The sequence below is a fragment of the Lipotes vexillifer genome, unplaced genomic scaffold (genome assembly GCF_000442215.2).
Source record: "Lipotes vexillifer unplaced genomic scaffold, Lipotes_vexillifer_v1.1 scaffold822, whole genome shotgun sequence".
NCBI lineage: Eukaryota > Metazoa > Chordata > Mammalia > Artiodactyla > Lipotidae > Lipotes > Lipotes vexillifer.
The window spans coordinates 2,483,545-2,492,644 of NW_006770496.1; the positions used below are offsets into that span (position 1 = coordinate 2,483,545).

A 9,100-nucleotide genomic window follows, 5' to 3' on the forward strand; every position below is an offset into this window, starting at 1 on the left:
ATTCACAGAGGGTCCTATAGGCAGGAGTTAACGAAATTAGTTAACTGGGTATTCCATTCACATAGTTAGCGTGTGCGTGCGTGCGTGCGTGCGTGTGTGTGTGTGTGTGTGTGTGTATTCTTCTTCCCACCCTGTTCTCCATCCACCCTGTTTTTCCTACTCTAGCCCTGACAGGAGACCACTGTTATTAGGTATTGTGTGTGCACACATGGTTTCTTTAGACAAATACAAGTGCTTATACAACTGCTCTTTTCACTTTACAACCTTGCAGATCTTTCCTTATCAGTTCAGAAAGAGCTTCCTTTTTCTTTCTTGAATGTTGCATAGAATTATCCCATCACATGGCTATCTTATAACTTATTTTTGTTAATAAATTTCATTTCTTAAGAACAGTTTTATATTTACAAAAATATTGTGAATATAATACACAGAATTCCCATATACCTGTTTTCCCCTATTATTAACATTTTATTTTAGCATGGTACACTTGTTACAATTATTGAGCTAGTATTGATACATTAATATTAACTAAAGTCTATACTTTGTTCAGGTTTCCTTAGTTTCACCATTTTCTGTTCCAGGAAATCATATTACATTCACTCATCATGTCTCCTTAGGCTCCTCTTGGTCGTGAGAGTTTCTTAGACTTTCCTTGGTTTTGTTGACCTTGACAGCTTTGAGGAATACCAGTCAGGTATTTTGTAAAATGTCCCTCAATTGAGATCTATATAATTTATTTTTGTACAAATATGTTTTGTACAAAGCATCTTTTGATTAATGCTTGATTTTCCCCCCAGTTGTCTCCTATTACTAACAATGCTGAAATGAGTAACAGTGCACATCAGCTACTTTACACATTGCTGATATAAAGCATAAACTTCCAGAATAGGCATTGGCAGGCTAAAGATAAATGCATTTGTAATTTTGCACTATTGCCAAATTACCTTCCATAGGGGCTATGTCACTTTATACTATATGTATAAGAGTACCTGTTTTCTGACAGCTATGCCAACAGAGTGTGTTGTAAAATGTTTGGGTTTTTGCCTGTCTGATAGGAGAAAATTGGTATCTGAGTGTGGTTTTAAAGTTCTAGTAATGTTTATAATGAATGAAGAATTTTATATATAGTATGGCTTATTATAATAGATTCTTTTCTTCCATTATATTTCTTTTTTTAAAAAAAAAATTTATTTATTTGGTTGCTCCAGGTCTTAGTTGCAGCAGGCAGGCTCCTTAGTTGTGGCATGCAAACTCTTAGTTGCAGCATGCATGTGGGATCTAGTTCTCTGACCAGGGATCGAACCCTGGGCCCCCTGCACTGGGAGTGTGGAGTCTTATACACTGTGCCACCAGGGAAGTCCCTCCATTATATTTCTTACATGTTTTTTGTGTGTATGGAAGCTATTGATTTCTGTATAATAATTTCATAAGGTAGAGGTAATTTTAGCTCAGTATCTCAGGGATGCTTGCCATGTGCCCCCATGTTAGGTCTTGTACTCATATGTTGAATCTTGTTCTCAAATGCAATAGTTGTTAACAGGTTGATTTCTATCTAGACATAATTATATACTCAAAAGAAACTGCTATTAACCATCTCAAGAGATGTCCAAGGAAGGTTACATTTCTGGCTTCTAGTAAGAATATTGTTCTGAGACTTCCCTGGTGGTCCAGTGGGTAGGACTCTGTGCTCCCAATGCAGGGGGCCCAGGTTCGAGCCCTGGTCGGGGAACTAGATCCCACATGCATGCTGCAACTAAGAAGTCCACATGCTGCAACTAAAGATCCCACATGCCACATTAAAAAGATCCCACATGCTGCAATGAAGACACGGTGCAGCCAAAAATAAATAAATTAATAAATATTTTTTTAAAAATTAGCTTTCCTTAAAAAAAAAAAAGGAATATTGCTCTGTAGTGTGTTTCCTTTGCCATCCTGTACCGTGTTAACCTAACGTCATCTAGGACAGGCCTTCATCCTTTCTGTGCAGAGCAGAGATCATCACCCAGGTACAGAGAAGTGACCTCAGCACTGACCTCACTTTATAAGCAAGCCACAAAAATACAGCAGTAATGTCTACAATGGAGGCATCCATCCATGTCTTAGCAAATATTCTGCAAGGGAAGAGTGATATATTATAATTGCTCGAGGAAGCAAATTAATTCTGAAAGCTTCTGAAGGAAAGGATTGCTATTTACTTTTCATCTTCATGGAGAATCCTCATGTGTGTTTGGGAAGATTTTATAAAGGATCTGATTAATAATAAGCTTTTCAGACACAGGTGAGGACAAAATCATGGCTTCAAGGATAGCAGAAAATCACACAGTTCTTTTCTCCCCCTCTAATTTCTGTAATTTTTCTTAATTTAATAATTCAACAGTTTGTTGTGGGCCTACCATCTTGTTAGATACTGGTAAGAGCTCTGGAGATATAAATATGCTATTACACACTCCCTGATGCCCTACATAATTATAATTTAAGTGAAGAATTGGAGAAAAATAATGATGAATTTATATTTTAATTGCTATTAAAGAGGTATGCACTAAGGAGTGTTACAAGAAGTAAAAATAATTCTATAGGGGTTAGAGATAGAAATGAGAGGTAATCAAGAGGAGGTAGGAGATTACAGAAGAGAAGAGATGACATTTAAGGCATGAGGATGATCAAGACAGACTGAGCTGTCTAATCTCACATGAGCCCTCACTTGATTGGTCCCTTTAGAATAGAGCCACCTTCCACAAAGAATGGTCCCTTACCTTGGGCATTTGTGTGCTGATTTTAGGTGGCAAACTGATACAACTTTAAATAAAATCTATTTACTCAGAAAATTATTCTCTTTGTCATTCTAATTGATTAAATCAAGGAGAAAGGAGAAAGGCTGTTTGTAACTGGTATCCTTTTTTTTTATATCTTCTAACACTTGCATTACTTTTTTTTTCCTTGCACTACTCTTATTTTTTAAATTATTTGTATTTATTTATTTATTTTTGGCTGCGTTGGGTCTTCGTTGCCTCGTGCGGGCTTTCTCTAGTTGCGGCGACCAGGGACTACTCTTCGTTGAGGTGCACAGGCTTCTTAACGTGGTGGCTTCTTTTTGTTGCGGAGCTCAGGCTCTAGGCACGCGGGCTCAGTAGTTGTGCTGCGCGGGCACTAGAGCGCAGGCTCAGTAGTTGTGGCACACAGGCTTAGCTGCTCTGCAGTATGTGCGATCTTCCTGGACCAGGGCTCGAACCTGTGTCCCCTGCATTGTCAGGCGGATTCTTAACCACTGCGCCACCAGGGAAGTCTCTCATCATATTTATTTTGAAGATTATTTTCTATTTCTGGAAAAAGATTCTGGCTTTCCATTTACAGTTATGATATAAAGTTTTTAATTCATTCATTCAATTAATGTTTACTGAGTACTGCCTTCAATGTGCCAGGCACTATTCAATGAACTTGTGGTACATCAGTAGAGAGAACAAAAATTCCTATCCGGAGGACCTTATAATATAGTTTAATTGCTGTTTTTTAAGTTTAAAATAAACTGGCTCAACTTTAAAGAAGCTAGTAAGTAAAGAATGATACAGGTGATCGCAGTACTGGGTACAGGAGGGAGGTAGTATAGAGGAGAAGTTAACAGACTGAGTCAAACTGCCTAAAGGTGAATCCTGGTTCGGTTACCTGTTAGTTCTGTGATGTTGAGTCACTTACTTCATTGTGCCTCAATTTCCTCCCCTGTAAAACAGTGCGAGAAATCAGTAAATGTTTGGTAGATTGGTAAAAATCCTGAAATTTGTATTCAGATGACTAAGTTTGGAGAAACATTGGAATAGATCATTTAAACAATTACTTAAACAATGCAAGATCAGGGTTTATGTTTTGTTTGTAACTTTTTTTATTTTGAAATAATTTGACTTATAGAAAAGTTACATAGAACAGGAGAGTTCCTGTGTACACTTGACGTTCCTTCCCCTAACATTTAACAATTTACATGACCTACAGTATAATGATCAAAACTAAGAAATTAACATTGCTATAATACCTAATAATAGAGAATAACAATAATTAATCTACAGACTTTCTTTGGGTTACCCTGTTTTCCCTATCATCCTTTTCCATGATCCTATCCAGGATCTCACATGTAGTTGTCAGCTCTACTTAGTCTCCAACAATGTGAACCATTCCTCAGTCTCTCCTTGTCTTTCATGACTTTGACACTTTTGAAGAATATTAGTTAGGTTTTCTATAGAATTTGCTATTTTCTCATGATTAAATTGAGTTTTATGCATCTTTGATCAGAATTCACGGAAGTGATGTGTCCTTCTTAGGACATCATAATCCAGGAGTTCACGATATTGGTGTCTTACACCAGTGATGTTAACTCCCATCACTTGGTTAAGGTGCTATTTGCCAGGTTTCTCCACTATTTTTACCTTAATAATTAATAAATATTTGGGGGAGACACTTTGAGATTATGAAAATATCCTGTTTCTATTCCACTGATTTTAGTATCCACTGATGGATCTTGCCTGCAACAAATATTACTGTGGTGTTCTGTGTTCAGTATTTTCCTCATTTCTTCCACATTTATTAATTGGAATTTTTATGTAAGATAGACTGTCTCTTCACTCCCATTTATTTTAAAATTTATTAATATCAATAAGATTCATGGATATTTATTTTATTCTATGGATTATAATCCAATCCTATTGCTATTTATTTCTTGCTCAAATTGTTTTATCTTTGGTCACTGAAAGTCCTTTCTAGCTGGCCCCTATGTCTTTTTGATATGCTGCCATTGGGTTTTTTTTGTTTTTTTTGGTACGCGGGCCTCTCACTGTTGTGGCCTCTCCCGTTGTGGAGCACAGGCTCCGGACGCGCAGGCTCAGCGGACATGGCTCACGGGCCTAGCCGCTCCGCGGTATGTGGGATCTTCCCGGACCGGGGCACGAACCCGTGTCCCCTGCATTGGCAGGGGGACTCCCAACCACTGCACCACCAGGGAAGCCCCTGCCATTGGTTTTTGAGTACTTCCTTACTTTTCTTGGCATCACAAGATGCTCCAGAATCACCTTTTATTTTCCCTGCCCCACCCCCGGAGTTAACAACTTCTCCAAAAAAAGAACTTAAATCAAATCAAATCTTACAGTATAAATACTAAACATAGAAAAAAATTAAAAACATAAAAAATTAATTTTCATTTAAAACTTTTATTTTTTTAAATTAAAAAATAAGACAAGGTGGCATCATTTTTTTTAAAAATATTTATTTATTTATTTATGGCTGCATTGTTGCTGCGCTAGGGCTTTCTCTAGTTGTGATGAGCGGGGGCTACTCTTTGTTGCAGTGCATGGGCTTCTCAGTGTGGTGGTTTCTCTTGTTGTGGAGCACGGGCTCTAGGCGCACGGGCTTCAGTAGTTGTGGCACACAGACTCAGTAGTGTGGCTCGCAGGCTTAGTTGCTCCGTGGCATGTGGGATCTTCCCAGACCAGGGATCTAACCTGTGCCCCCTGCATTGGTAGGCAGATTCTTAACCACTGCGCCACCAGGGAAGTCCCATGGCATCATTTTTTGTCCCTTAGAATTTGGCTGCTACTTGAATTACAGTTTTCCTCTCAGGCCTAGGCTGAGAGTATTCATCAGATGAGCACAATATTATATCATGGAGCAGTGGAGGGGTATTATATTCAGGGTAAATACTACTAAAATTCACAGCATAAAGATTAAGAGCATACACTCTAGAGTCAGATTGGCTGGGCTCAAATTCTAACTCTACCCCTTACTAGTCATATGACATTAGGCACGTTACTTAACTTCTGTGTGTCTTAGTTTCTTCATGTGTAAAAATGAGGTTAATAATGGTACTTAAAGCGTTTAGAAGAGTTCTTGGCACATAATAAGCATAAAATTTTACCACCAGTTTACAGTGCTGTTTAAATCTTACAAAGGACTTTCAATTATATTAGCTCATTTTTATCACCAATAGCACTAGGTGTATTCCTATTTCAAACTTACAGATAAAGAAGCTGAGGTTTAGAAAGGTTAAGTGATTTTGCAGGATCATCGGCTTGAAAGCGATAAAAACAAGACTCAAACTTCAGTCATCCAGCTGCAAACTCTAGGTAGGAATGTAAGCACCAACTGTGGAAAGTAGAACATTAAAAAAACTAATAGGAAAAAATTTTGTATTAACAAATTACCTGAGAACTCGTAGTGCTAAAGTCAGACTTCAGTGAGGTCTTTTCCTGAGTCTATCTGGATTTCTTTTCTTTCTTTCTTTCTCTCTTTAAAAAAAGAAAAAAATATATATATTTATTTATTTAGACTGCATCAGGTCTTAGTTGCGTGGGATCTTCGTTGTGGCATGTGGGATCTTTAGTTGCAGCATGAGGGATCTTTTTTTTTTAGTTGCAGCATGTGGACTTTAGTTGTGGCATGCATGTGAGATCTAGTTCCATGACCAGGGATCGAACCTTGGCCCCGTACATTGGGAGCACAGAGTCTTACCCACTGGACCACCAAGAAAGTCCTTATCTGGATTTCTTAACCTGGTCTATGACATCAGCTTTAAAAAAATTTAAAAAATCCTGATATATTTATGCAAAATTGTGTATATGTGTATTTTTTTTTCTGGGAAAAGTTTTCACATGTTTCATCAAATTCTCTAAGGAATTTGTAAACCCCAAAAGGTTAAGAACTTTGCTTGGACCGCCTGAATTTTCTGACAACCTACTTACATGGAGTGGTTATTATGTATTTGGATGTTTACTTGATGCCATATTGGGGCAACTCACATCCTGATGGGAAGATAGCTAAAATTTTTTCTTGTCTCTTTTTACACTTTTTATCATGGTAATTTTCAAACATTCACAAAAGTGCAATTTCTTTATACCCATCAATCAGCTTCAAAAATGTTTAACATAGGGCTTCCCTGGTGGCGCAGTGGTTGAGAGTCCGCCTGCTGATGCAGGAGATGCGGGTTCGTGCCCTGGTCCGGGAAGATCCCACATGCCGCGGAGCGGCTGGGCCCATGAGCCATGGCCGCTGAGTCTGCATGTCCAGAGCCTGTGCTCTGCAATGGGAGAGGCCACAACAGTGAGAGGCCCGCGTACCGCCAAAAAAAAAAAAAAAGTTTAACATAGAGTCAATCTTGTTTTACTAATAATCCTCAAACACACACATTCCCCTCTTCATTATTTTAACAAAACCCCACTTCATTTCATTTCATTTGAAAATATTCTAGGTTGTCATATAACTAAATCTCAATATAATCCCAGTATACCATAGAGAACCAATTATAAAGTCTATTATTTATTCAATTATTTATTCATTCAACAGAATTTTATGAAGTACCTAATATTGTACATTGCAAGGTACTAGAGAGGAAAGGTATAACATCACATGTCACTTTTTGAAGTTCTAAGATTTGGGCCTTTAGATGCCCTCAAAAAATTGCTCAAGGCCAAAATAGCTCAAGGCCAATTCATCCTTGATTTCTAACCGTCTCTCTGCAACCCCTCCTCCCTATCAATCAATCTATTTGTAAGTCCAATCAGCTGCATTTCAAAAATGTATACCAAATTTCTCCATGTCTATTCATCTCAGTTGCTTTATCTTAGCCCTAGCCACCGCTGGCTTTCTGCTGCACTCTGAAGAGTCTTCTAACTGGTTTTCACGTTTCTGCTCTTGTCTCTCTATATTCCATTACCTGCTCAGGGAGATATGAACAGAAGCATTGAAGACAACATAAATGTCCATCAGCCAAAGAATGGATAAATTACGGTATTTTAATATAAAAGAATACTAAACAGTTGTTTAAAATAAATGAATGAATAAGAACTCTATACGAAAGAATAAACCTCAAAAAAATATAACAAAAAATATAACAGAGGGGAAAAAGAGCAAGTTGCAGAATAGGTACAGTATGGTACCATTCATATAAAGTTTAAAAACATGCAATATCAATTATACCTTAATTTAAAAAAGCAAGGCAGTGTTACACATATTGTTTATGGATATGTATGTGTGTGTGTGAGTGTGAGAGTGTGTGTGTGTGTGTGTGTGTGTGTGTGTGTGTGTGTGGTAAAAGCACACAAACATGAATGAGTATTATAAACATAAAATTCAGAATAGGAGTTACCTTTAAAGAGGGAGGGGAGGGACTTCCCTGGTGGTCCAGTGGTAAAAAATTCACCTTACAATGCAGGGAACGCGGGTTTGATCCCTGGTCAGGGAACTAAGATCCCACATGCTGCAGGGCAACTAAGCCCGTGTGCCACAACTACTGAGCTGGTGTGCCTCAACTAGAGCCTGAATGCCACAAACTACAGAGCCGACGCATTCAGGAGCCTGCACGCCACAACTAGAGACGAGAAAAAACCCACACGCCACAACTAGAGAGAAGCCCACGCGTGGCAAAGAGAGATCCCGCATGCCTCAATGAAGATCCTGTGTGCCACAACTAGGACCCCACGCAGCCAAAAATAAATAAAATGAATAAATAAATAATTAAAAAAAAGAGGGAGGGGAATAGGATTGAGAAGGGTACCATGGGGATTTCACTGAATCTAATTTCTTGCAGTATCTGTATGCTTGTTATCCATACATTTTTGGATACCTGAAATATTTTATAATTAAAAAAACACGAAAATCAAATCAAGGTCACATAAAATTCTCCAATGACTTTTCATTATTCCTTAAAAGAAATCCAAACCTCTTACCAAGGTACAGCAACAGGTCCTGTATGATCTGGCTCCTTACTGACTCCCCAGCCTCCTCTCTTCCCCACTCCCCATCAATCACCATGTTTTGGCCTCACTGAATTTGTTTCTATTCCTTGAAGAAGTCAAGTTTGTTCTGACCTCAGGACCTTTGGCACTAGCTCTTACATTCTCCTGTGTGTTCACCCATTTGGATTCTCATCATTTAGGTCTCAGCTCAAGCAAGCCTTTGTTTGACCATCCTATTTAAAATGGTCCCCACCTAGTCTGTTTTTCTCTACACATCATCCTTTCATTCCCTTAACAGCACTCATTACCCTTCAAGGTCTCTTGTTTATGTATTTACTGAATGATTTCTACTGGAATGTAAGCTCCTTGTCTATCTTTCCTACTGCTATAGC

The 9,100-nt window shown here is 38.3% G+C and overlaps 1 non-coding gene across 1 annotated transcript; it reads left to right on the forward strand.

Moving 5' to 3' along the window:
* The first annotated feature begins 1,656 nt into the window (after nucleotides 1-1,656).
* TRNAG-CCC (transfer RNA glycine (anticodon CCC)) lies at nucleotides 1,657-1,729 on the forward strand. The gene has a single exon. It is a non-coding gene; the product is annotated as a tRNA-Gly (tRNA).
* The last annotated feature ends 7,371 nt before the right edge of the window (nucleotides 1,730-9,100 follow it).